The 27,743-nt window shown below is 42.7% G+C and overlaps 1 long non-coding RNA gene across 5 annotated transcripts in view; it reads right to left on the bottom strand.

The window, feature by feature from the left end:
- The window catches only part of LOC137751472 (uncharacterized), a 142,712-nt gene that overhangs the window by 47,830 nt on the left and 67,139 nt on the right, over window positions 1-27,743 (bottom strand). For 2 of the 5 annotated variants that reach the window (XR_011070806.1, XR_011070807.1), the window contains exons 3-5: window positions 11,173-11,335; window positions 8,100-8,284; window positions 6,542-6,767 (exon numbers count right to left, since the gene is read on the bottom strand). This is a non-coding gene — a long non-coding RNA (uncharacterized lncRNA). Of the gene's footprint in view, window positions 1-6,541; window positions 6,768-8,099; window positions 8,285-11,172; window positions 11,336-18,789; window positions 18,897-27,743 lie in introns of all 5 variants that reach the window. The other 3 variants (XR_011070809.1, XR_011070810.1, XR_011070808.1) reach the window with 2 other exon arrangements.

Here is a 27,743-nt window from a genome sequence, read left to right as displayed (position 1 = left end):
TGGTTTTTCCCTTTCATCACTTTATATATGTCCTGCCACTCCCTTCTGGCTTGCAGAGTTTCTGCTGAAAGATCAGCTGTTAACCTTATGGGAATTCCCTTGTATGTTATTTGTTGCTTTTCCCTTGTTGCTTTTAATATTTTCTTTGTATTTAATTTGATAGTTTGATTAATATGCGTCTTGGCATGTTTCTCCTTGGATTTATCCTGTATGGGACTCTGTGCTTCCTGGACTTGATTGTCTATTTCCTTTCCCATGTTTGGTAAGTTTTCAACTGTAATCTCTTCAAATTTTTTCTCAGACCCTTTTTTTCTCTTCTTCTTCTGGGACCCCTATAATTCAAATGTTGGTGCACTTAGTGTTGCTCCAGAGGTCTCTGAGACTGTCCTCAATTCTTTTCATTCTTTTTTCTTTATTCTGGTCTGCGGTAGTTATTTCCCCTATTTTATCTTCCAGGTCACTTATCCATTCTTCTGCCTCAGTTATTCTGCCATTGATTCCTTCTAGAGAATTTTTAATTTCATTTATTGTGTTGTTCATCACTGTTTGTTTGCTCTTTAGTTCTTCTAGGTCCTTGTTAAACGTTTTATTTTCTCCATTCTATTTCCACGATTTTGGATCATCTTTACTATCATTACTCTGAATTCTTTTTCAAGTAGGCTGCCTATTTCCTCTTCATTTGTTTGGTCTGGTGGGTTTTTACCTTGCTCCTTCATCTGCTGTATATTTCTCTGTTTTCTCATTTTGCTTAACTTACTGTGTTTGGGGTCTCCTTTGTGCAGCTGCAGGTTCATAGTTCCGATTGTTTTTGGTGTCTTCCCCCAGTGGGTCAAGTTGGTTCAGTGGCTTGTGTAGGCTTCCTGGTGGAGGGGTACCTGTGTTCTGGTTGGTGGGGGCTGGATCTTGTCTTTCTGGTGGGCAGAAACTTCATTACCTTTACAGGTTCCCAAGAACTGTGGCCAACGAGATGCTTTCCATGCACCTGTCCTCTAAGATAGAGCCTCCTAAGTAGTTTCTGGCAGCAATAAGTTCACGTCAGGGCTCCAGAGTCCCTAGTTACTTTGCAGATCTTGTGCCATACCTTTATCGGCGGAAGCCCAGTTTCTTGCTCCCTACTTGGTTTGTGGGAAACATCTTGACCACCAATTAGACCTGCAGGGTTTTAGGCAGAACTACTTTCCTGCTTTTCACTCCCAGGACGACTCATGAGCTCCCCTCTGCTGACTCTCCCCTGCTCTATACATGCTGCGGATGTACTGCCCCTGAGGGCTGTTGGTCCTGCAACTTTGTAGCTTTAAGTGTTTAACGGCACTTGGACTTACACCTGCCCCAGTGGCAATCACGAGCTGTTGGGGTGTTATTTCCTCCTAAGGTGTGTGTGTGGATCTGGTCTAGTTTCTGGGGTTCTGCAAGCTTCCAACATCTCCCATCCCTTTGACCTGGCACCACCTTTGTCCTGGAGGTGGGCTGTACCATGTTGCTAGTCAGGATCCAAGAAACTTCCCGCCAACTTACTAACTCAGTGAATTGAATTAAAGCAGGAGATGCAATCAGTGAGGTAAGTGTCAAGAGAAAAACAGAAGATCCAGAAGTAGCATAGGCAATGTGGGATGCAGGTGTGTCTAACCTGCATGCAATTGTGGTTTCAGAAGGAAGAGGTTAGGATAGACGCAATATTCAATGTAACAGCAGCAGTTTCTTGAAGCTAAGATGCATATTAACTTTTGCCTTCAGCAAGAACTATTTGCATTTTACTTTAAATGAAGTCTACTACAAATAAGCCTCACGCCCTGGTCCAGATTCATCATATTCAACCCCAATCAACCAATTCCTAAAAGTATACCTGGTGTTACCAGAAGCCAGGACTTGATATTAAAAGTTTGGCTTCTTCTAAGGTACTGTGATGTAGCCAGGGGAGTTCTGGGGCTCTACTGTGCTCTCGTCTGGCACCAGGTCCAACACAACCCACAGGACTGGAGGACACCCAGTCTTTGTCCATGTCTAGAGAATCTACACCTTTGGGTAGAACAAACTCCTGGGCAGCCAGGCCTCTTGGCATTGAATTGGGACAATATTGCCTGAGGAGATTCGAGTCAGTCCATCTTTTAGAAAGACTGCAGGAGATGACCATTACATTTAAATGCATGCATAAAAAAGTGCACAAGTATAGGTCACCCCAAATCATGCCCTAGAATAATCTGAAGACAGATTTGCAAAACTGAAGATCAATTGTGAGGTACAATTCCAGACACACGATTCTCAGGAATTTTCTTGGAGGAACCTCATGGTACTGCTGGGAGAAGCAAGTAACTGGAGTTTCAGGAAGAATTCTTAGAATTTGGGATTAAGACAATAGGATAGATGCTTCCAGGAAAGATTATCCCTCAAGATGATACGCCCTGCCACTACCCAGGATGTGTTGTTCCCTTCTCCATCTCTCTTCATCAGAAGCAATTATCTCCTAACCCAACACAGCACGTGGTCGAAAACTTTTTACAGGACTTTACACTCGTAACCATCCTGGTAAACCCCATCACCAACCTCATCCGTCTATCCCTCATTCTCCGCCTGCTAACACATCCCTGTGTGGTGTAGCAGAGAGGGGAGAGCAAGGTTGGACCACTGACCTCAATTCCCTCACTTATTTTTAATGCAAACATGAGCCTTTTCTAACCCTCTGCGATCACGAGATGAGTGAAGACAGTTTCCAGAGTTGGGATACCTCAGATCGTTTGAGTAGACTTAATGCAAGTCAACCTGAGGGCACATTATGGGGTAGGCAGGGTCCGCCTGTTAAAATAAGGCAAGGTGACCTTTTCTAGGACTAATGGAAAGGGCTTATCTCATCCTTAAGGCTTGGATTCATAGTTTGATGACCTGGCTCATCTCTTAAGTCTAGAAAATGAAGACACTTAACATCACATTTCTTCTAACATTTCTTCTAACTGCCATTATCACAAAGACTGGGAAAAGAGGAATGCAGCAAGTTTAGACACCTACCAGGTACTCCCAATGTCTATCTCACTGGGTCTTGGAATTCAGGCTGTCTAGACTTGAGTTCAAATATATGGCCCAGATATCAGAAGGGTCCCACTAGAGATGTAGGTCAGAGGGCAATATGCGATTGCAAGGGGCAGTTGATGCCATGGCAACGGGTACCACGAAGGGCACGAGTTATCCCTGAAAGGGACCGAGGAGACCAGTGAAAGCAGGGCTTATAAAAGATTGTTGATGCAGCCACCTTCTGTTCCCTGCATTTTGCTGCATTTTTATAGGCAAATTACCTTGAGAACATTTTCACATAAGGCAGTCAATGGAAAGTCTGGGAGATAGAATTCAAACTCTACTTTTATACAGAATGTAGGGTAGCTACAAGACAAAATATGTAGAAAGCCTGACGTCACAATAACCGAGCCCTCCAGTTACAGGATAGGAGAAGCAGCCATATATCTGTAGGTCAAAGTGTGACTTATTGGGATGATTTCTAGGTGAGAACATCTGAGGACTGGACATAGATGACCATCCTCCCAGGGCAAATTCATCCCAAGATTGCAGAGAAAGCCAAATTCTGAGGCCAGAAAGACACACCCTAGGATCTGTGGGGTGAGGGAGATGGGAGACCTTGAAGCTATCCTTTCAATGATTTTAGTACTTCAGGCTGTATACCAGGGGCCTCGGTGATGCTCACCTGGAAGGCCGCCCTTCAGGGGAGCATTACATAGGATATTCCAGTTACCCTGACCTGCAGGGTCATAAATCCTTCCAGAAAAATCTAGGGAGATGTTTCATAGATGCCAGAGAAGGGGAGAAAATTCCATGTAAGGATATTATGGTGAGTAGAGGGTGTATCTTAGGTGTAGACCGCCCAGCAAGGGGGATGAACCCAGGGAACCCTGAGGAGAGTATTTAGGTCATTCAGGTCCAAAAGGTACAGGGACCATCTTTACTTAAAGCCTAAAGTCAGAAAAGGTGGATTAGGCCTCCAGGAACTACAGGACACTAGCCACCAGAATGGCAGACAGGATGTCAGGGGAAGCCCCTAAATAAAGGATTGTAAGAGGTCAAGAAAATTCTATTAGGTCTTTGGAACAAAACACGTTGGTGGCTTTAGCTACTGAGGCCCCATACCTAGGCTTTTTACATTAAGATGGTGAGAGTCAGCACCCAGAAGGGCACAGGCGAGAAGCCCACACCGTTGTCCAGCAGGGGAAATACTAGAAGAGCTGGCCCCCGGCGCCCCCCACAGTGGGGCAGCTCGCCTCTGCCGGGCCCACAGAAAGCACAGGCTGAGTCTTTGTCATTGCTCCCTCTGTCCTTTTCCACCCCTTGGCTTTTTCTCTGGGGCTCCTGTGATTCTGGAGCCCACCCAGATAATCCTGGGTCACCTTCCTAACCTGAAGCCCATAGCTCCCTGCAATAATCACGGTTGTTAGACAGAAAAGGGGGGGTGGGAATCAAGGAGATTTCAAGCTGACCCAGGACAGCCCCACAGGCCCTCTGGACCCCATGACTCAGGGTTGTCACAGGTGCCAAACCAAGTATGTTCACCCCATCCTCAAGTCCAAGTTGTCACAACATTAATTTATCAGCTCAGGTCTAGAAGGGAGCCTTGTCTCCCCTGCCCGGACGCTCCTGGGCCCTAACCGTCCCTCCGTCAGCAGCCGGACCTCACAGCTTCCCCAGGACCTTGGGGACAGCTGCTCCCCCGCTGCAGAGGGAAGCAGGGCGTCAGGGAGAAGCAATGTCCCTCACCCACACAGAGGCCACGGTCCTCACGCAACATGTGCCCCAGATGTAGTGTACTCCACAGTCTCACAGGAGTAAGAAGCGTTACTAAAAGTACAGGATGAAATGCTGGCCAACTCTAACATTAAAATGAATTTGGCAGTGGGACTGTGGGAATTTGGGTCCCAGGCTGAGCTGGAGTGACAGTGAATTTACCATTCTTCTTAATGCTTTGTGGAAGACTTTCGTTGCGAGAGTCTGAGGGAATAGCAAACTCTAGACACCACCCACACACCCACAGGTGGCCCTCGGAACTTGCCCCCATTGGTAGTTTGTGTGCTCTCATTTGTAAGGAGATACTTAAGGCACCTGTTTTGAATTAAGGACCACCATCCTCAAAGAACCCTGCAGCTGCCACATTAAAGGCCCGTTTAGTTCTCACAGCGGATTGGCTGCCCCTTTGATGGCTGACCCTCATCTCCCTGGGCCTTATTAATACAAGACTTTGTAAGGGGTTAGAGAAAGTTCCAGTGCCCAAGCTTTTAATCCTCAACTTCAAACAGGTGTCACTTCAAGACAGACCACCCCTGGGTGCTGGGATGGCAACTACCACCTGACCATTTGGAAAAGGAGAACGTGAAGTAAGAGTCTGGTTAAGGAGGTCAGCGTTACTGGTTTCCTTCTAGGTCTAGTTTTTAGGGACAGCCCAGCCCTGCTTGCTTCTTCGCTAAAGAAAAGGAGAGAAGGGCTTCCCTGATGGCGCAGTGGTTGAGAATCTGCCTGCCAATGCAGGGGACACGGGTTCGAGCCCTGGTCTGGGAAGATCCCACATGCCGCGGAGCAGCTAGGCCCGTGAGCCACAACTACTGAGCCTGCGCGTCTGGAGCCTGTGCTCCGCAACAAGAGAGGCCGTGATAGTGAGAGGCCCACGCACCGGGATGAAGAGTGGCCCCCGCTTGCCGCAACTAGAGAAAGCCCTAGCACAGAAACGAGGACCCAACATAGTAATCAATCAATCAATAAATCTTTAAAAAAAAATAAAAAGCCTGTGCCTTTAAAAACCATATTAAAAAAAAAAAAAAAAAAGTAAGAAAAGGAGAGAAGAGCTCCTCTGGAGCGCCCTTCCCTGGAACTCCCTGCACACTTGTTTCACAAGCTCTGGGGCAGCCTTTTGTGCCCCCTCCGCATCCACCATCCTCCCTCCTTTGTTTCCACAGCGAACTGAGGCTTCTGGAGACCTTAGCCTGTTGCCCTAGAAGGTTAGGAGGGATTGGGTCCTCTCTGCCTTGTTCTTTTCTGTAAAGCAACGTAAGCTTCACCCTGGCCCTCTGAGGACGTGCGCTTCTCAAGGTCCTTTTGCTTAAGATAGAGGGGGGCTTCAGAAGAAAGGAGGCTTTCTGTGAGGAGGCCAGCAGCAGACCCTCCAGAACCAGAACCAGGCACCTCGGAGAGGCCAGCGAGAAGCCTCTGAATCACCTCCCCCTTCCCCCCCACCGCCCAGAGTGAGATGGGAGAGCAAGAGAGTCTTGTAGTGAGAACGGGCCTAGGGAGGAGAGAGCCAGAGAAAGAAGAAAAAGCAGGGACTCTGCCCTAAAGAAAAAGTCCTACCCCCCCACCACCAGCCCCATCTCCCTGGAAACCCAATCAAAGCAAACGCAACCCCAGCAGCAGAGCCCACATCAGCCCAGCCCAGCCCAGCCCACATCAGCAACGCAACCGCCCTCACAGCCCCGGACCGGCGAAATGAGCAGGGAGGCGCCTCCCGCTTCCCCTTATGTACCCTCTGCTCCTCCCCCACAATTAACAGTAACAGTACCTGCCTGGGCCGGGGCGTGGTCCTCGCCCTCCCTCTGCTGCGGGCAGCAGGGGCCTTCCAGAAGCTCAGAGGATCTTGCTTCCAGCACCTGGGTCCATGTGGAGAGGGAGGCGGGGGAACAGGTCTCAATAGTTGAGCAGTTTATCGCAGTATGAAAACCTTGCCATTGGTGGCTCATGTATAGAACCGATGAAGAGAGGGTCATCCTTTGCATAGCACCTGGGGACTAAAAGGGCAAAGAATATCACCTCAATTTCACAGGAAAAACCTTAATTTGTGGAGTTGTGTATGAACTTGACCTCACTGAGCTGACAGCATTTGATGGTGTTATACGGTCACACTCTACAGTGATTAAATTCTCTGAGTGGTCCTAAAACGTCTATCGCTGTTGGAGAATTACCTTTAAAATATGCTCTAACTCTTCAAAACTATTAACAAAATCCTACGCTTTTCAATTCACATCACGTGCACCTTGTTAGTAAAAGAAATATACCCATGAAACTTAAATTTAACAATTTCTTGTGAGAAATTGGCTTGATATGTTTGTGGTTTTGTATAACACCACTGATGATGAATTTTATTTTTAATTTGTTTTTATTAAGGTGTTGAGATTATGCTACTTCTTCATCTTTTACCATAATATTCACTATGTGACAGTTGACATTGAAAGCTGTTTTCTTTGGCTGTATGATTTCACTGATCCAAAGGATTCACTACCCAAGAGCATAGGTCCATCCAGGAAATCGTACGATCACCGGTTACCTACCCTAGAATTCGTTCCTCTACCTGGACACCTAGGATATGCTCCCACTGATACTTCTCACCCCCTGTTGGATGCGTATGTTTGTTCTGTTGAAAGGAGGTGAATGGTCACACCTCATTGGCCATGCCAGTTCTGCTAGTATTTGGCCCCTGAAACACTGCAACCTTACTTCACCCAGATATCACATCTCACATGATCTGTCCTGCTGTCTAGGCTATGAGGAGGGTGTTTTAAGTCTCCACGAGACTTGGGAGACAGAACTGAGGACGCAGAGGACATAACTGCTGGGAGAGGGCTCTGCAGCACCTTCCCTGGGCTGCCATGATGGCCCTGGCATCATCGCAAGACAGGCCACATGTATGTTTAAGGATATAAGACACAAGGGAAGAAGCCGCTACCAAAACTCCAGGAAATGTTGCTTCCTGCTCTTGAAAGCCATCACCAAACAGAGTTGATGTGCGTTTAACGTATTCTAGCTTCTATTCCTCCTAACATGTAGGGATGTCTTAAAATTATGAGGGCTTGTCCTCACAATTTAGCCTGAATCCCGTCAGGATAGGATGTGGGCATATGAATCCATTGCTCTCTCAGGAGATTTAGGAATGGATTGAGGGCATCTGTGGAGCACAAGGGACAAACATATATTCCCACAGGAGAGAAGGGTATGCATGTAATTAACGTTTCGGTTGAGAAGGCATCCATAAAATATCAATCTCAACACGGTTCATGAGCACAGCACCCACTCACGAGCACACTGAGTCCTTGGCTCCAACCTCCAGGTACAGCATGACTCACCTTGGAAACCACAAGCCCAAATAATGGCGTCCACCAGATGCTTTTATTACTGGATGCTCTAGGGCGAATTCCACACTGGACCATTCATCTGAGCCTCACCTCCCAGTGACTGCCCCTTGGACCCCTCTGGCCTTCTTGGTACTTAAGCTAGACAGTCATGTGACCTTCACTATGTTGGTCAGAACCTGCGAGAGAGCAAGAGCGAGAAGTGAGATACAATGGCTCGAGGTTACTTGCATAGTTCAAGTTTCTTCTTTGTTAATTACCATCGTCCATTCTCCTCGTCCTTTTGGATGTACTGTATTTGTCCCAGCTCAAAAATGTATTCTTGTAAAGGTGAGTAATTATAGAAGATTACTTTGAGGGTTGTAAGTACATGTCTGTGGAGGGTGATATATAGTACATTTGAAATAATAACAGCTTTGTGGATCTTAATATTCCATACTTTTGTTTAAGCTCATCTGCCTAGTGTCCCCAGAATTTAAAAATGACTCATTCAGAATTTTAAGGGTCACTCTACACTTGGCAAAATGATTTTGTAAAGAAACCTTCAGGATAATTTAGGTTGAATGTGATGTGGTACATTTTGACCAAAATCATTCATTCAGGAACATTTTGATCTTATTACCCTTCCTTCTGCCCTACACTCCAGTCATACTAAAGTAGCTGAATTTTCATAAGCTGTTTTCCTTTGGGGCATTTGATTCAAGCAGTTTATTCTGGATGGGATATCCTTTCTCTCTAACCTCATACTTACTGACACACATATTTCAAGCCTTTGCTTAACTTGACTTCCTTTACGAAGTTTTCCATGCTTACCAAATCCAGGCTGGAATCTCTGGATTAGCCCATGAGGGTCCTGGATTAAGAAGTGACTTGGAGTGTCAGTTGGAGAAGCTAAAATGTCACAGGGTCTCTGGCTGACGGTGTGAATCCAGTGCAATATAAGAGGAGGTGACTACAGTCCTGGATTGAGAATCAGGAATCACCGATTCTAGTCTTGGCTCCTAGAGTGAGTAGCATTGCATTTTCATAAGTTACTCAGACTCACTGACCTCAGATTCCTCATGCGTAGAATGAAAATCTGGGCTATATGATTTCGAAGGTTCCCTAATTCCTGCTGTTAAATCCTATGAGTATTTGAAATTTCATAATCACAGATGATTAATGTCAATTTCACTCTCCTTCATAAATATAAATAAAAAATGAGAGTAATGAGGAATGTTTCTTGCTCATTGTTTGGAAAATGAGGAATTAGTAGGACAGAGGGATTGCCCAGATGAACGATAACCCTAGGTACTAGGACTGTAGACCATATGCTTTATAAAATTGTACATTTTTTGTTTGTTTTAAAGAGCTTTACTGAGATACAATTTACTTACCATAAAGCTCATCTATTTAAAGTGTACAATTTGATGGTTTTTAGTATATTTACAGAATTGTGCAATCATCATCATAATCTAATTTTAGAATACTTTCATCATTCCAAATAGAAACATTGAACTCCCTGGCGGTCCAGTAGTTAAGACTCCCCACTTCCACTACAGGGGGCACAGGTTTGATCCCTGATCAGGGAACTAAGATCCTGCAAGCCATGCGGCGTGGCCAATAAAAAAAAATTTTTTAAAGGGCCAAATAGAAACATTTATTTTTTAAAGAAGGTGAGAAACCCTTACAGATGGGCTACTTGCTTGAAGCATGGGCATTATTTATAGCCCTGCCCAGGCTAGAGACCCAAACATGACTGAGAGGCACATGACCTTGGATGGGGCCCATTCTAACCCGGCCCCTTCCCCAGCTCCTGCTGGGCCAGCTCCTTGTCTTTCTCCCTGCCATCTGGGTCACCCTGCGCTCTGCTCTCCTGATTTCCCACCCTCACGGTTACACCCTTTGTCTTATTGGCTTGCAACTTCCCCAGTGGAGAGGGAAATGCTCTCTTTTGCTAGGAACCCCAGAAAGAACGGCACAGGGAGTAGGTAAGGTTCCAACTGAGCCACAGGCACCTCAAAACCAACTGAGAGTGGCCCACTATTTATCTAGTGCCAGCCCGTAGATGGAGCCTTAAATGTGTGGTCTCCTACACCCCTGGGGTATGTAGAGTCATGCATTGCAGACTGGTAATTGAGAATAATCTTTGAGGCAGTTAAAGCCAGTAGTTTCCTAACTTAAATATTTTTTTCAATAGAACTTTTTTTTTCCCAAATGAAACCTGATGTGGATACACCTACACACTACCTCACTAACTCACATACTTGCATGTGAATTGTAGGTAAACTGCCCATCAATGACTCAGCCTGAGCTAATGGCAAAGTTCCTTGGTGGGAGGTTAAATCCCATGCTGTCTTCAGGGAGTTGACTAGTTCACATAGGGAGGGTGGATGGATGGAGGCTTCTGGGGAAAGTTTCTTTTTTTTTTTTTTTTTTAATTTATTTATTTTATTTTTGGCTGTGCTGGGTCTTCCTTGCTGCGCACGGGCTTCCTCTAGTTGGGGCGAGCAAGGGCTACTCTTTGTTGCGGTGCGCGGGCTTCTCATTGCGGTGGCTTTTCTTGTTGTGGAGCACAGGCTCTAGGCGCGTGGGCTTCAGTAGTTGTGGCATGCGGGCTTCAGTAGTTGTGGCCCGTGGGCTCTAGAGCACAGGCAGTAGTTGTGGCGCACGGGCTTAGTTGCTCCGCGGCATGTGGGATCTTCCTGGTCCAGGGCTCGAACCCATGTCCCCTGCATTGACAGGCGGATTCTTAACCACTGCGCCACCAGCGAAGCCCCTGGGGAAAGTTTCTTTCCTTCTAGGAGAGAAACCTAATAAGAGGCACTATCCCTTCTTCCGCTGGACCTAGTGCTCGTATGTGACCCATGGAACTGCTGCAGCAGATTTCCTCTGAGGCTAAGAGTGAAGCCATGGAGCTCATGGCAACGTGAAGAGAGAAAAAAAATATACACTAGTTTTCTATGATCTCACTGAGTCACTGAATCAAGCAACTATCAAGTCCCACATTACCTTTGGACTTCAAATTATAGTATATACAGTAGTACATTTCTTTGATGTTAAATTTAGGAGTTAGGAGTCTACTTACATGAAATCCAGATCATCCTCACTGAGGAGGAACTCTCTTGGGCACCTGCCTGCTGCTGCCCCTCCTGTGGGCCCCCAAGGCACCTTTGAAGAACATCAGGGCTCCAAGAAATAAAGTTTGAAAGCTTCGGAGATGTTCCAAATCTTCTCATAAATGTAACAAGCTGAAAAAGTGTTATTTACAATAATTCATAAATTAGGTGAATTGACCATACACCATCTTCAGTAAGTTATTCTAAAAAAAAGAAGCACTGATTAACTTTCGGTTTCTTTATCCTATGATTAGCATAGGTGTGAATATTGCTTAAACGTCTAAGTCATTTAGTTGTGAGTAGTTTTGCCTTGTTTTATCTCTACAGGTTATTTTGTTCCTTTATATTTTATTACTGGTGTTTGATTTAATTCATTGTGATCAGAACCTATAAGCTGTATCTTGGATATTTCAAACTTGTTGAGATTTATTTGTGATCTAGTACCTGGTCAAAATTCCAAATGTTTCATATGCATATAAAAAATAATTTTTAGATTAGGTATACTAATGCACTATCCTTTCTGTGTATTTTATTAAGTTGTGTCAGTCTGAGAGAAGAATTTAAAACCCTGAATGAGAGGACCTTCAAGATGGCAGAGGAATAAGACATGGAGATCACCTTCCTCCCCACAAATACATCAAAAATACATCTACATGTGGACAACTCCTACAGAACACCTACTGAACGCTGGCAGAAGATCTCAGACTTCCCAAAAGGTAAGAAAGTCCCCATGTACCTGGCCATGGGGCTGACAGGGTCTTGGTGCTCTGGCCTGGTGTCAGGCCTGAGCCTCTGAGGTGGGAGAGCCGAGTTCAGGATATTAGACCACCAGAGACCTCCCAGCTCCATGTAATATCAATCGACGAGAGCTCTCCCAGAGATTTCCATCTCAACGCCAAGACCCAGGTCCACCCAATGGCCAGCAAGCTCCAGTGCTGGATGCCCCAGGCCAGTCAACTAGCAAGATAGGAACACAACCCCACCCATTAGCAGAGAGGCTGCCTAAAATCATACTAACTTCACAGACACCCCAAAACACACCATTGGACACGGCCCTGCCCACAAGAAAGACAAGATACAGCCCCACCAACCAGAACACAGGTACCAGTCCCCTCCACCAGGAAGCCTACACAAGCCACTGAACCAACATCACCCACTGGGGGCAAACACCAAAAACAACAGGAACTACGAACATGCAGCCTGGAAGAAGGAGACCCCCAAACACAGTAAGTTAAACAAAATGAGAAGACAGAGAAATATACAGCAGATGAAGGAGCAAGGTTAAAACCCACCAGACCAAACAAATGAAGAGGAAATAGGCAGCCTACCTGAAAAAGAATTCAGAGTAATGATAGTAAAGACGATGCAAAATTTTGGAAACAGAATGGAGAAAATAACAGAAACATTTAACAAGGACCTAGAAGAACTAAAGAGCAAACAAACAGTGATGAACAACGCAATAAATGAAATTTAAAATTCTCTAGAAGGAATCAATAGCAGGATAACTGAGGCAGAAGAACGGATAAGTGACCTGGAAGATAAAATAGGGGAAGTAACTACTGCAGACCAGAATAAAGAAAAAAGAATGAAAAGAATTGAGTACAGTCTCAGAGACCTCTGGAACAACACTAAATGCACCAAAATTCAAATTATAGGGGTCCCAGAAGAAGAAGAGAAAAAGAAAGGGTCTGAGAAAATATTTGAAGAGATTATAGCTGAAAACTTCTCTAACATGGGAAATGAAATAGTCAACCAAGTCCCAGAAGTGCAGAGAGTCCCATACAGGATAAATCCAAGGAGAAACATGCCAAGACGCATATTAATCAAACTATCAAAAATTAAATACAAAGAAAAAATATTAAAACCAGCAAGGGAAAAACAACAAATAACATACAAGGGAATCCCCATAAGGTTAACAGCTGATCTTTTTAGCAGAAACTCGGCAAGCCAGAAGGGAGTGGCAAGACATATATAAAGTAATGAAAGGGAAAAACCTACCACCAAGATGACTCTACCCAGCAAGGATCTCATTCAGACTTGACAGAGAAATTAAAACCTTTACAGACAAGCAAAAGTTAAGAGAATTCAGCACCACCAAACCAGCTTTACAACAAATGCTAAAGGAACTTCTCTAGGCAGGAAACACAAGAGAAGGAAAAGACCTACAAAAACAAACCCAAAACAATTAAGAAAATGGTAATAGGAACATACATAACGATATTTAGTTACCTTAAATGTAAACGGATTAAATGCTCCATCCAAAAGACACAGACTGGCTGAATGGATACAAAAACAAGACCCGTATATATGCTGCCTACAAGAGACCCACTTCAGACCCTGGGACACATACAGACTGAAAGTGAAGGGATGGACAAAGATATTCCATGCAAATGGAAATCAAAAGAAAGCTGCAGTAGCAATTGTCATATCAGACAAAACAGACTTTAAAATAAAGACTATTACAAGAGACAAAGAAGGACACTATGTAACGATCAAGGGATCAATCCAAGAATATATAACAATTGTAAATATTTATGCACCCAACATAGGAGCACCTCAATACATAAGGTAAATGCTAACAGCCATAAAAGGGGAAATCGACAGTAACACAATAATAGTTGGGGACTTTAACACCCCACTTTCACCAAACGACAGATCATCCAAAATGAAAATAAATAAGGAAACACAAGCTTTAAATGACACTTTAAACAAGATGGACTTGATATTTATAGGACATTCCATCCAAAAACAACAGAATACTCTTCTCAAGTGTTCATGGAACATTCTCTAGGATAGATCATATCTTGGGTCACAAATCAAGCCTTGGTAAATTTAAGAAAATTGAAATCGTATCAAGTATCTTTTCTGACTACAATGCTATGAGACAATTACAGGAAATATCAATTACAGGAAAAAAACATGTAAAAAATACAAACACATGGAGGCTAAACAATATGCTACTAAATAACCAAGAGATCACTGAAGAAATCAAAGAGGAAATCAAAAAATACCTAGAAACAAATGACAATGAAAGCACAATGACCCAAAACCTATGGGATGCAGCAAAAGCAGTTCTAAGAGGGAAGTTTATAGCAAGAAACAAGAAAAATCTCAAATAAACAACCTAACCTTACACCTAAAGCAATTAGAGAAAGAAGAAGAAAAAAACCCCAAAGCCAGCAGAAGGAAAGAAATCATAAAGATCAGGTCAGAAATAAATGAAAAAGAAATGAAGGAAACAATAGCAAAGATCAATGAAACTAAAAGCTGGTTCTTTGAGAAGATAAACAAAATTGATAAACCACTAGCCAGACTCATCCAGAAAAAAAGGGAGAAGACTCAGATCAACAGAATTAGATATGAAAAAGGATAAGTAACAACTGACACTGCAGAAATACAGAGGATCATGAGAGATTACTACAAGCAACTCTATGCCAATAAAATGGACAACCTGGAAGAGATGGACACATTCTTAGAAAAGCACAACCTTCCGAGACTGAACCAGGAAGAAATAGAAAATATAAACAGACCAATCACAAGCACTGAAATTGAAACTGTGATTAAAAATCTTCCAACAAACAAAAGCCCAGGACCAGATGGCTTCACAGGCGAATTCTATCAAACATTTAGAGAAGAGTTAACACGTACTCTTCTCAAACTCTTCCAAAATATAGCAGAGGGAAGAACACTCCCAAACTCATTCTACGAGGCCACCATCACCCTGATACCAAAACCAGACAGAGATGTCACAAAAAAAGAAAACTACAGGCCAACATCACTGATGAACACAGATGCAAAATCCTCAACAAAATACTAGCAAACAGAATCCAACAGCACATTAAAAGGATCATACACCACGATCAAGTGGGATTTATCCCAGGAATGCAAGGATTCTTCAATATATGCAAATCAATCAATGTGATACACCATATTACAAATTAAAGAATTAAAAACCATATGACCATCTCAAAAGATGCAGAAAAAGCTTTTGACAAAATTCAACACCCATTTTTGATAAAAACTCTCCAGAAAGTAGGCATAGAGGGAACTTACCTCAACATAATAAAGGCCATATATGACAAACCCACAGCCAACATCATTCTCAATGGTGAAAAACTGAAACCATTTCCAGCCAGATCAGGAACAAGACAAGGCTGCCCACTCTCACCACTGTTATTCAACATAGTTTTGGAAGTTTTAGCCACAGCAATCAAAGAAAAAGAAATAAAAGGAATCCAAATCAGAAAAGAAGAAGTAAAACAGTCACTGTTTGCAGATGACATGATACTATACATAGAGAATCCTAAAGACTCTACCAGAAAACTACTAGAGCTAATCAATGAATTTGGTAAAGTTGCAGGATACAAAATTAATGCACAGAAATCTCTTGCATTCCTATACACTAAAGATGAAAAATCTGAAAGAGAAATTAAGGAAACACTCCCATTTACCACTGCAACCAAAAGAATAAAGTACCTAGGAATAAACCTACCTAAGGAGACAAAAGACCTATTTACCATTGCAACAAAAAGAATAAAATATCTAGGAATAAACCTACCTAAGAGGACGAAAGACAAAAAAAAAGAAAATTATAAGACACTGATGAAAGACATTAAAGATGATACAAACAGATGGAGAGATATGCTATGTTCTTGGATTGGAAGAATCAACATTGTGAAAATGACTATACTACCCCAAGCAATCTACAGATTCAGTGCAATCCCTATCAAACTACCACTGGCATTTTTCACAGAACTAGAACAAAAAATTTCACAATTTGTATGGAAACACAAAAGACCCTGAATAGCCAAAGCAACCTTGAGAAAGAAAAACGGAGCTGGGGGAATCAGGCTCCCTGACTTCAGACTATACTACAAAGCTCCAGTAATCAAGACAGTATGGTCCTGGCACAAAAATAGAAATATAGATCAATGGAACAGGATAGAAAGCTCAGAGATAAACCCACGCACATATGGTCACCTTATCTTTGATAAAGGAGGCAAGAATATAAAATGGAGGAAAGACAGCCTCTTCAATAAGTGGTGCTGGGAAAACTGAACAGCTATATGCAAAAGAATGCAATTAGAACACTCCCTAACACCATATACAAAAATAAACTCAAAATGGATTAAAGACCTAAGTGTAAGGTCAGACACTATAAAACTCTTAGAGGGAAACATAGGCAGAACATTCTATGACATAAATCACAGCAAGATCCTTTGTGACCCACCTCCTAGAGAAATGGAAATAAAAACAAAAATAAACAAATGGGACCTAATGAAACTTAAAAGCTTTTGCACAGCAAAGGAAACCATAAACAAGACCAAAAGACAACCCTCAGAATGGGAGAAAATATTCGTAAATGAAGCAACTGACAAAGGATTAATCTCCAAAATATAGAAGCAGCTCATGCAGCTCAGTGTCAAAAAAACAAATAACCCAATCCAAAAATGGGCAGAAGACCTAAATAGACATTTCTCCAAAGAAGATATACAGATTGCCAACAAACACATGAAAGGATGCTCAACATCACTAATCGTTAGGGAAATGCAAATCAAAACTACGATGAGGTATCACCTCACACCGGTCAGAATGGCCATGATCAAAAAATCCACAAACAATAAATGCTGGAGTGGGTGTGAAGAAAAGGGAACCCTCTTGCACTGCTGGTGGGAATGTAAATTGATACAGCCACTCTGGAGAACAGTACGGAGATTCCTTAAAAAACTAAAAATAGAACTACCATATGACCCAGCAATCCCACTACTGGGCATATACCCTGAGAAAACCAATATTCAAAAAGAGACATGTACCACAATGTTTATTGCGGCACTATTTACAATAGCCAGGATATGGAAGCAACCTAGGTGTCCATCGACAGATGAATGGATAAAGAAGATGTGACATATATATACAGTGGAATATTACTCAGCCATAAAGAGGAACGAAACTGAACTATTTGTAGTGAGATGAATGGATCTAGAGTCTGTCATACAGAGTGAAGTAAGTCAGAAAGAGAAAAACAAATACCGTATGCTAACACGTATATATGGAATCTAAAAAAAAAAAAAAAAGGTTCTGATGAACACAGGGGAAGGACAGGAATAAAGATGCAGACGTAGAGAATGGACTTGAGGACACAGGAAGGGGGAAGTGTAAGCTGGGACGAAGTGGGAGAGTATCATTGAGATATATACACTACCAAATGTAAAACAGCTAGCTAGTGGGAAGCAGCTGCATAGCACAGGGAGATCAGCTCAGTGCTTTGTGACTACCTAGAGGGGTGGGATAGGGAGGGTGGGAGGGAGACGCAAGAAGGAGGGGGTATGGGGATATGTGTATACGTATGGCTGATTCACTTTGTTATAATGCAGAAACTAACACACCATTGTAAAGCAATTATACTCCAGTAAAGATGTTCAAAAAAATTAAAAAGAAAAAAATCCCTGAATGTGTCCTAAAAGTGGTCTGCAGTAGCAGAATGCCTAGTCTTTTATTCTGATTATATATCAAGGGCTTATTTAATGTATTCACTAGTTTAAACAAATTTATGTATTCAACAATATTGGCCAAACCTTTTTATTGTGTGCTCACCCTGTATCAGGTGGTGATGGTCAAAACTGAACAAGAAAAATAACCTGCCAAGAGGGATCTTCCATTGTAGGAGGAAAAACTGAGTCATGAAGAGAAAACCATAACACAACTGATGATCTCAGAGACAGGGAGGAAGTGGGGGCCGTGGGACGGCAGGATGATTCACAAGGTGTTACAGGAACGTAGAGGAGCAAAGGCAGGGGGATCCATTACTGTCTTATGCCTTGGAGGAGAAAGAGGTCATTGTGGTAGCTTCTGGGAGGAGGTGGCACTGATTTGAATTTAAAGCAGGAGTGGGAGACAGATTCAGAGGAATAGCCACTTTGAGGAATGAGGGAGAGCAATTAAACTGCAGAGGAGAGCATGGCACTTCAGCCTTACTTCCTTTAGAAAAGTATTTTAATTTCATATATGAAAATTATCAAAGTTCAAAAAAGGAAGATTCATTAAGAGAATTAAAAACCAAGCCACAGTTTGGGAGAAGATAAGCAAACACCCAAGTTAAAAAATAATTGGCAAAGATCTCAACAGACACCTTACCAAAGATGATATACAGATGGCAAATAAGCATATAAAGAAAGATGCTAAATATCATATGTCATTAGGAAATTGCAAAGGAAAACAACTAGATACCACTACGAACATATCTGAATGGCTAAAATGGAAAAAACTGACAATACCAAATGCTGACAGGGATGCAAAGCAAAAGGAACTCTCATTCACTGTTGGTGGAAATGCAAAACGGTACAGCCATTTTGGAAGACAGTTTGGCAGTTTTTTACAAAGCTAAACAGTCTTATGATTCAGCACTTGTTCTCCTAGTTATTTTTCCAAGTGACTTGGATACTTAGGTCCGCACAAAAACCTAAACACAGAGGTTTAAAATCAAATAATAATTAATATTTATTGAGTGCTTTCTACATGCCAGACACTTGGCTCTAATTTCCCTCATTTTTATAGTTAAAGACGACTTCTCAGAGAACTGAACTCACATAACTTGCCCAATATCAGCCACGCAGGAAGCAAAGCAAGATGAGAACCACAGGAGCCTAACTTCAGACGCCATGTTTTCAGTCACAGTGCATTTCTGTCCCCAACTCTAAAAGAAGGAAAAATATCCTACAATAAAATGCAGCATTGAAATTCATTAATTCCAGGAATATTTTAACTTTTCAGAAGTGGAGTACTGTGAGAATACCTTTGGGGACAGACAGAAGTGGGTCCAAGTTCTGGTTCTGCCATATACCAGCTCTGGAAAAGGTATTGAAACTTCATAAGCTTCTGGTATTTTAGCTCATAGACACTTTATTAGAATGAAATGTGGTAAGATACATAAAATGTCCAGCACCCCGTGCTAGACATCAACTTTCGCCATTTAATTTTTCATGATGTGGTCTCCCAAGTGGATTTTCCCAGCGTGAGAGAATGAACTGATTATTTTGGCAGCTCCGTCTCCCCATGGAAATGAATAAACTGCTGCTGAATTTCATGTCACGAGCGTGGTCAATATGAGTCATTGTGCAGAGTGAGATAAACTCTTGGAGAAGCTGTAAGTTCTGTTCTTTGAATATATACCTCTGTGGACCAGAGTTTGAGTTCACTGAGTCCATTGTCTGAGCCAGCAGTCTACTTCCCCTCTCGTATTAGTAAAGGACATGCAAAATTCCTCTTTGATGACTTTGTTTTTATAGCTTCTATCGATGACAGTGTAATGGTCCTAGACTGCTTACCCTGGATGGCACATCAACGATAATTCACGGAGAGAACAAAAACAAGATGTCTCGGTTGGGGAGCTCAGAAGTGCATATCCTGTTGATCTCCGGCTCCTGGACGGCACCTCCTGGGCGCCGTGCCAGACCGGCCTTAGCTCTCCTACCGCTCCCCATGCCATCAGGGCTGAAGTTGCTGTGCCCACTGGATGAGACAGTGTGTGGAGAGCTGTTACTCTGTGCGTGGGACAGGGTGAGAACCCAAGAGTTCTAGAAAGCAAGAGTTATGATTTTACACGCAATGTCCAAAGCTCCTCTTGCTGCTATTAAGGGTGAGATATTCATTTCTCTGTCTTAGCACTTAGGATGCTTGGGACCAGTGTTAGACTGCTTGGTGCAAGTTCTCAGGAAGGAAGATGACAGATACAGGTATCTACTTGAAGAAGGCAGGTTTTCTCTGTCTGTTTATTTCTTAGGGTATCACAAGGGTCTAGAATAGTGCTTGGCAAGAACAGAGCCTCTGCCCTATAAGATATATTCCCGATGCCTGATGTGTCACGGATACTCTGTTACCACGTATTCCAGTACCATCCCCTTCACCATCACTGGAACCATCACTAAAAAGCAACCACAGAACAATGATGCTTAGGGCTGAACCACTAGCCACACTCACTCCTAACTGGTTCTCCAACCCTGGAATTTTCATTTAAGCACACCGTTAAAATATTCTTATTAACTTGCATCATCAATATATCCTTCATCTATCATTCATATTCTTTACTTCTGCAGCCTGGTCTGGAAGAAACAGATACCAAGGGGGTTTATATTACCCAATTGTTGAAAATTGCTTTTTCTGATTCTTTCCCCAACTATCTACCTTCCCTTTGCTTTCTCTCCGTCACTGCAGTGCTAGTTCAGTTTCTCTTTGTCATTGTCATGGACCAGTTCCAAAGCTTCCTCATCGCCTCCACTACTTCTGATTCATTTTCCCCCTAATGAAGGAGAACTTCCTGGTTGCCTTCTAAACACTGGGCCGATCGCACCACTTTTCCTTCCTGGGCTTAGCATCACCTTCCGAATCCAAACCGACCTTCCCATGTGCTCTGAAGGTCCTTCATCATTTGGTTCCCTACCTCGTCTTCCTGCTCACCTCTTCCTCTCTCTTCCCTGCCACGACGGCACAACAGCCAATGATTCATCCTTTTTGAGCACCCACGTGCCCCTTTTCACCTTCTTCCCTCGACTGGAGTATCAAATATATTATCCTTAATACAATCATCCTTCAAGACAAAGTTCAGAAATGACCACATACATCAAGAGTGTCTCTATGGCTCCCCCTGGTTACTGAAATGTACCCCACTCTCATAGCTTCTTATACTTTTTAATGCTGCATTTTGTTTATGCATTTTAATATAGATATTTATGTTCATGGGTGTCTCAGCCTGCTTTCTATTACATTTTGGAAGGTGTAGCGTATTGCAGAAACAGCCACAATACTTTTTATCTTTTCCCATCAAAAGCTGAAGCCCAGAACTGTTATGAATACCCAAAGAATGGACGGTGAGCATGGAGGTGTTTAAGTACTTTCTTCTAGCTGTGGAGGAAATAAGCTGGCTACAGTGATTAGCCCAAACTCACTTATGAAGAATAGGATGGGAATTGATATTTGGGTGGATGCTCTGCATCCAATAGTTAGTCAAGGTGCAGGTTACCTGGGGCTGTGGTCTTAGCCTCTTTGAATAGTGACAGATCTTTCTGCACATCAGATGTATGGTGCTGACCAGAAACTAAGATTCTCAGTTTTATATAGTAAAAAAGAAATATAAGCCAGCTAATTAATACATGGAATGTGCACCATGGTGCTGTTAAGTGCTGATTACCCAATTTTTAAAAAACTGACGACACAGTGCCTTCACTTCCTGACTGCCACCGCCTGGATCGGAGGAGCGCGTGCCCCCTCCCTAGGGACAGTACCATACCTGTGCACGTGCTGCCATGTGCTTCCTGTTCTCAGACTCACTGGGTGACGAAGGCATGCATCCCATCAGTCAGCTGTGGCAGAGGCCTGGCTAACAGAAAAGTCCGGGCAAGCACACCGAGCTCGTCCACAAAGCTGAGAGGATTGTTCCTGCAAGTGTGCCCCACGGACAGTCTGCTCTAGGCTTCAGCAGTTCCCGGGAGGTCCAAGGCTGGATCTGGGGGTCTGGGGTGAGGCCTGGGAATCAGGACGCTCATCAAACACCCCCAGTTACTGCAGGCACATCAAATGGGGCCTATGGAACTACTATAGCTACAAAGTTGTAGAGGGAGGCCGCTCCGACCAGCATGTAATGGCTCACTCTTGCCATGGTAGGAAACCCCTTTCTCCATCCTTGCCCCGCACTAACGCAGCTCCCAGCACAGGAAGGGTTGGTTTTTTTTTTTTGGGGGGGGGGTGTTGTGTTGAGAATGTGAGTGTAAACTAAATAGCTCAAGGATGCAGGGCTGTGCCCCGGGTAATGTTGGAGAGAGTGGGATTATCTCCAGGAAAAAATACAAAACCAAACCCCAAAACACCTCAATCTCAGTTTGTGCTGAATCAGAACAGTAAAGTATCTGGATCATTTTTCCAGGGCTCCAGTAACAAAGTGCCACAGCTGGCGGCCTTAAAGCAACAGAAAGGGCTTCTCTCACATTCTGGAGGCTAGAAGTCTGAAATCAGGGAGTCAGCAGGGCCACGCTCACTCTGAAACCTCTCCGGGAGGATCGAATCCATGTTTTTCTCGTAGTTTCTGGCGTTGTCGCCATCTTTAGTGTCCCTTGCTTGTAGATGCATCACTTCAATCTGCCTTTGTCATCACATCGTATTCTTCTCTTTGTGTCTCTGAGTCTTTTCTCCTGTTCTTATAGGAACACCCATCGATTCGGATTAGGACTCACTCTAACTCAGTGTGAACTCATCTCAACCTGATTATATCTAGAAAGACCACCCCCCCTTCCCAAATAAGTTCATATCCACAGGTACCAAGTGTTGGGAATTCAACATATCTTTTGGGGGGACACAATGCAACCCATAAGAGCATCCCAGAAGCTATGGACAAGAACACACTGTGCAGCCCACCCCACAGTCTGCAACAAAACCTACAGAGCCAGAAAATGAAACTTCCTTGGGGAGTAATTGGGCTACTCTGAGTTATCTTCATCTGGTATTTGGAAGTAGATCTGGTATCTTTAGACTGAGGATGTCCTTGAAGTTTTTGGGTAAGAATGGAATATGGGATTTTCTGGGATCTGGGTGTGAAAAGGAGAAAAAAGGAGCGACTTTTTATTCCTCAAGCTGTTGGAAGGGGTCCTACAGTTTACCCCATCTGCTTAATTCCATTTCACAACAATCTTTGAAACATTGTATGTTTCGAATACTTCTCTAAATCCTGGACTCTTCCCAGAGCACCATACACTTATGTATCTTGTACTGATACACAAGGTTAAAATTTATTTCTGAAGCACGTGGTGAGAGGAATAAAGCATATGTTAAACAATAGCATATTTTTTGGTAAGCCTGACTATCCCTGGAACGCAAATGAGCACAAGAAAAACTCTGCCATTTGGTCAGTTCTGCAAAATGTTGGAAAAAGTCTTCTAGCTTATCTTTGAAGATGATTTCTTGACTTCCAGGGCAGAATTTATCCAGCAAATTAGCCAACTGCAAATTAGCCAACTGCCTGGGGTCCTTGCTAAGGAGACTTCAGGTACTTGCACTTGACCTTTGCCACTGGCAGTGACAGCTGGCTTTGCATACTAATGATCCTTCTGCAGAACTCTTAGTGTTTTTCAAATAATTTATCCATCAATAATCCCACCTGTTATAGGGTAGGTCATTATGTCTTCCTTGTATCTTGACTGGACAAATCAGACATTTCAGTCTTGGTCTCTGTGTAAGAATTCCTGGGATAAAATCTATGTCTCTATTTACCAGCTACATGACCTTGGGCATGTTAATTAATCTTTCTTTGAATCAAGTTCCTCTGATGTAAAATGGGACTGATAAATCTGATAAGAGAACTACATAAGATAATTCACGAAAAGCACTGACACAGGTCTGCCCCACAGCAAGTTCTTAATGAATGGAAGCTTTTGTTAATACAGGAGACCTCATGATTACACAAATCAGGATGTAACAAAATTAGTCATGGCCTTCCACCTTCCATTGTAGGCTCACTCTTGTCCTTTCACTAACCTTGAAATACAGGTACTTAACTTTTAAAATATATGTGCACTGTTTTGCACTGTTCTCACTTACAGTGATTTAACTATAATGTAGTACTTGTGTAATATTTGAGTGGAATAATATGATTGGAAATAGACATAAACATTGATGTGGTATACACATGAAATTTAACTTTATGATTGGCTACGTTTTCTTCACATTAACACTCTGAGATTACATATTCAGTTACTATTCCGACATCAGCATATTTTATTCTTTCTGATTTTTTTAATTGAAGTAGAGTTACTTTACAATGTTGTGTTAGTTTCAAGTATACAGAAAAATGATTCAGTTATATACACATATATATGTGTATACTTTTTCAGATTCTTTTCCATTATAGTTTATTACAAGATATTGAGCATAGTTCCCTATGCTATACATAGCATACCTTGTTGTTTACCTATGTTATATATAGTACTGTGCATATGTTAATCCCAAACTCCTGATTTATCTCTCCCCCACCATCCCCGCTATTCCCTTTGGTAACCACAAGTCTGTTCTCTATATCTGTGACTCTGTTTCTGTTTCATAGATATGTCCATTTGTGTCATATTTTAGATTCCAAGTATAAGTTATATCATATGATATTTGTCTTTCTCTGTCTGACTTACTTCACTTAGTATGATAATCTCTGGGTCCATCCATGTTGCTGCTAATGGCATTATTTCATTCTTTTTTATGACTGAGTAATATTCCATTATATATACACACACACACACACACATACATATATATATATACACACGACATCTTCTTTATCCATTCATCCATTGATGGACACTTAGGTTACTTCCATGTCTTGGCTATTGTAAATAGTGCTGCGATGAACATTGGGGTGCATGTATCTTTTTGAATTAGAGTTTTCTCTGGATACATGCCCAGGAGTGGGATTGCAAAATCATATGGTAACTCTATTTTTAGTTTTTTAAGGAACCTCCACACTGTTCAACATCATTATATTTTAATGATATTATCTAACAATGCAATTCCCCATCATCCTACTTATAGTGGATAGAGCGGTACTCTGCCCTGAATTTTCCTTCAAGCCTGATGTTACCATCCCATAGCTACTGGTTGCTGAAGAGTCAAAGAAGTGTCCCTCACTGGAATTGTCCTCAGCAATAGAGAACTGCCCCAGCTAAAGTGATGCCCTCTGCAATGGTTAATTTTAGGTGTGAATTTGACCAGGCTAAGTGATGCCCAGACAGCTGGTAAAGCATTAATTCTGGGCGTTCTGCGAGGGTGTTTGCAAAAGAGATTAGCATTTGATTCAGTAGACTGAGTAAAGAACACCCACCCTTCCCAAGGTGGGTGGGCATCATCCCATCCATTGAGGGCCCGAAATAGAACGAAAACACAGAGGAAGGGTGAATTCTGCCTCTCTCTTCTTGAGTTGGGACTTGCATCTTCTCTGCCCTGAGACACTGGGGCTCCTGGTTCTCAGGCCTTAGGACTCCCGGACTTACACCAGTAGCCCCTAGCTCTCAGGCCATCAGACTGGGACTGAATTATATCACAGCTTTCCTGGTTCTCCAGCTTGACGGCAGAAGATCGGGGGACTCCTCAGCCTTCATGATCAGATGAGCCAATGCCCCTAATAAGCTTCTCTTGTATATCTATATGTATCCTATTAGTTCTGTTTCCCTGGAGAACCCTGACTAATATACCTTCCAGGAAGCGGCTAAGACTGATGACTGACTGAGAAATGCAAACACCCAGCTGAGGGGCCGTCCCAGATTCAGAGCTCCCATAGGATTGGCTGAGGCCCATGTCCCGCCTCACTGCCAGTCAGCTTCTTCCTCTGTCCGTCTTGCCTTCTCCTTTCTTCAGTTTACATACTGATTTTCTATCTTAGCTTTGTTTCTACACACTCTGCTTTCAGACACCCACTTTGATATCCCACAGTGGATCCACTGGTCATGTCAATTGATGACATTATTCTACATGTCCCTGCTGAGCAGGTTATAGTGGACACGCTAAGCAATTTAGCAAGGCATATGTGTGTCCAAGGATGGGTGTGAAAACCAGCAGAAGACCAGTGGTCTGCCACATGGGTAAGGTTCCTATGGCCCCATGTTCTGGGGTGTATAAGGATATTCCTTTAAAAAGAGACAGATGCAGTTTGCTATGTTTGCACTTTGCAACCAAGAAAAACATGCAATGCGGTAACTCTCTTTGATTTTTGGTGGTAAGATACACTACCTTTGGGCATGATGTTCTGATACATTTATTGAGTGACCCATAAGCCTAAGTTTTATTGGGAGCCTGTAGCCAGAAAGGGCTCTGCAGCAGATCCAGGCGTTCTGCTGCTTCAGCCTTATGTTCCTGTAGATCTAATGATACTAGAAGCATCTAAGGCAGACAGGGATACTCATGGGTCCTCTGGGAAGTCCTCCACTGATGAATCTCAGCAGAGACATTGAGGACTTTGGAGTAAAACCGTCACCTCTTCTGAGACAGCGATTCTTCTTTTGAAAAGCACCTCTAGTTTCCTGGGCCCTGATAGCTATTGAATGCCTCAGGACACCATCATGTGAGTCAGCAACTTCAGTTTACTTTTATTGGCTGAATGGTACTTGAGCTGGAAAATCATAAAAAATGGTTGTTTGATTAAATGGAAGTTATTTTCTTAGGGGAAAACATAGGCAGAACACTCTATGACATAAATCACAGCAAGATCCTTTTTGACCCAGCTCCTAGAGAAATGGAAATAAAAACAAAAATAAACAAATGGGACCTAATGAAACTTAAAACCTTTTGCACAGCAAAGGAAACCATAAACAAGACCAAAAGACAACCCTCAGAATGGGAGAAAATATTTGCAAATGAAGCAACTGACAAAGGATTAATCTCCAAAATTTACAAGCAGCTCATGCAGCTCACTAACATAAAAACAAACAACCCAATCCAAAAATGGGCAGAAGACCTAAATAGACATTTCTCCAAAGAAGATATACAGATTGCCAACAAACACGTGAAAGAATGCTCAACATCATTAATCATTAGAGAAATGCAAGTCAAAACTACAATGAGATATCATCTCACACCGGTCAGAATGGCCATCATCAAAAAATCTACAAACAATAAATGCTGGAGAGGGTGTGGAGAAAAGGGAACCCTCTTGCACTGTTGGTGGGAATGTGAATTGATACAGCCACTATGGAGAACAGTGTGGAGGTTCTTTAAAAAACTAAAAATAGAACTACCATACGACCCAGCAATCCCACTACTGGGCATATACCCTGAGAAAACCATCATTCAAAAAGACTCATGTACCACAATGTTCATTGCAGCTCTATTTACAATAGCCAGGACATGGAAGCAACCCAAGTGTCCATCAACAGATGAATGGATAAAGAAGATGCGGCACATATGTACAATGGAATATTACTCAGCCATAAAAAGAAACGAAATTGAGTTATTCATAGTGAGGTGGATGGACATAGGGTCTGTCATACAGAGCGAAGTAAGTCAGAAAGAGAAAAACAAATACAGTATGCTAACACATATATATGGAATCTAAGGGAAAAAAAAAAAAGGTCATGAAGAACCTAGTGGTAAGACGGGAATAAAGACGCAGACCTACTAGAGAATGGACTTGAGGACACAGGGAGGGGGAAGGGTAAGCTGTGACAAAGTGAGAGAGTGGCATATATACACTACCAAATGTAAAACAGATAGCTAGTGGGAAGCAACCACATAGCACAGGGAGATCAGCTCGCTGCTCCGTGACCACCTAGAGGGGTGGGATAGGGAGGGTGGGAGGGAGGGAGACGCAAGAGGGAAGAGATATGGGAACATATGTATATGTATAACTGATTCACTTTGTTATAAAGCAGAAACTAACACACCATCGTAAAGCAATTATAATCCAATACAGATGTTAAAAAAAAAAAGGAAGTTATTTAAATGAGACCAAAGCCAATTCAGAGGCACAGGTAACCTGCAGGAGAATGCGGTGCACATTCCAAAGTTACCCTCTCTGACT

Source organism: Eschrichtius robustus, chromosome 17 (genome assembly GCF_028021215.1).
Source record: "Eschrichtius robustus isolate mEscRob2 chromosome 17, mEscRob2.pri, whole genome shotgun sequence".
Taxonomy (NCBI): domain Eukaryota; kingdom Metazoa; phylum Chordata; class Mammalia; order Artiodactyla; family Eschrichtiidae; genus Eschrichtius; species Eschrichtius robustus.
Note: the sequence above shows the minus strand (reverse complement) of the source record. Positions and strands in the feature narration are given on the sequence as shown.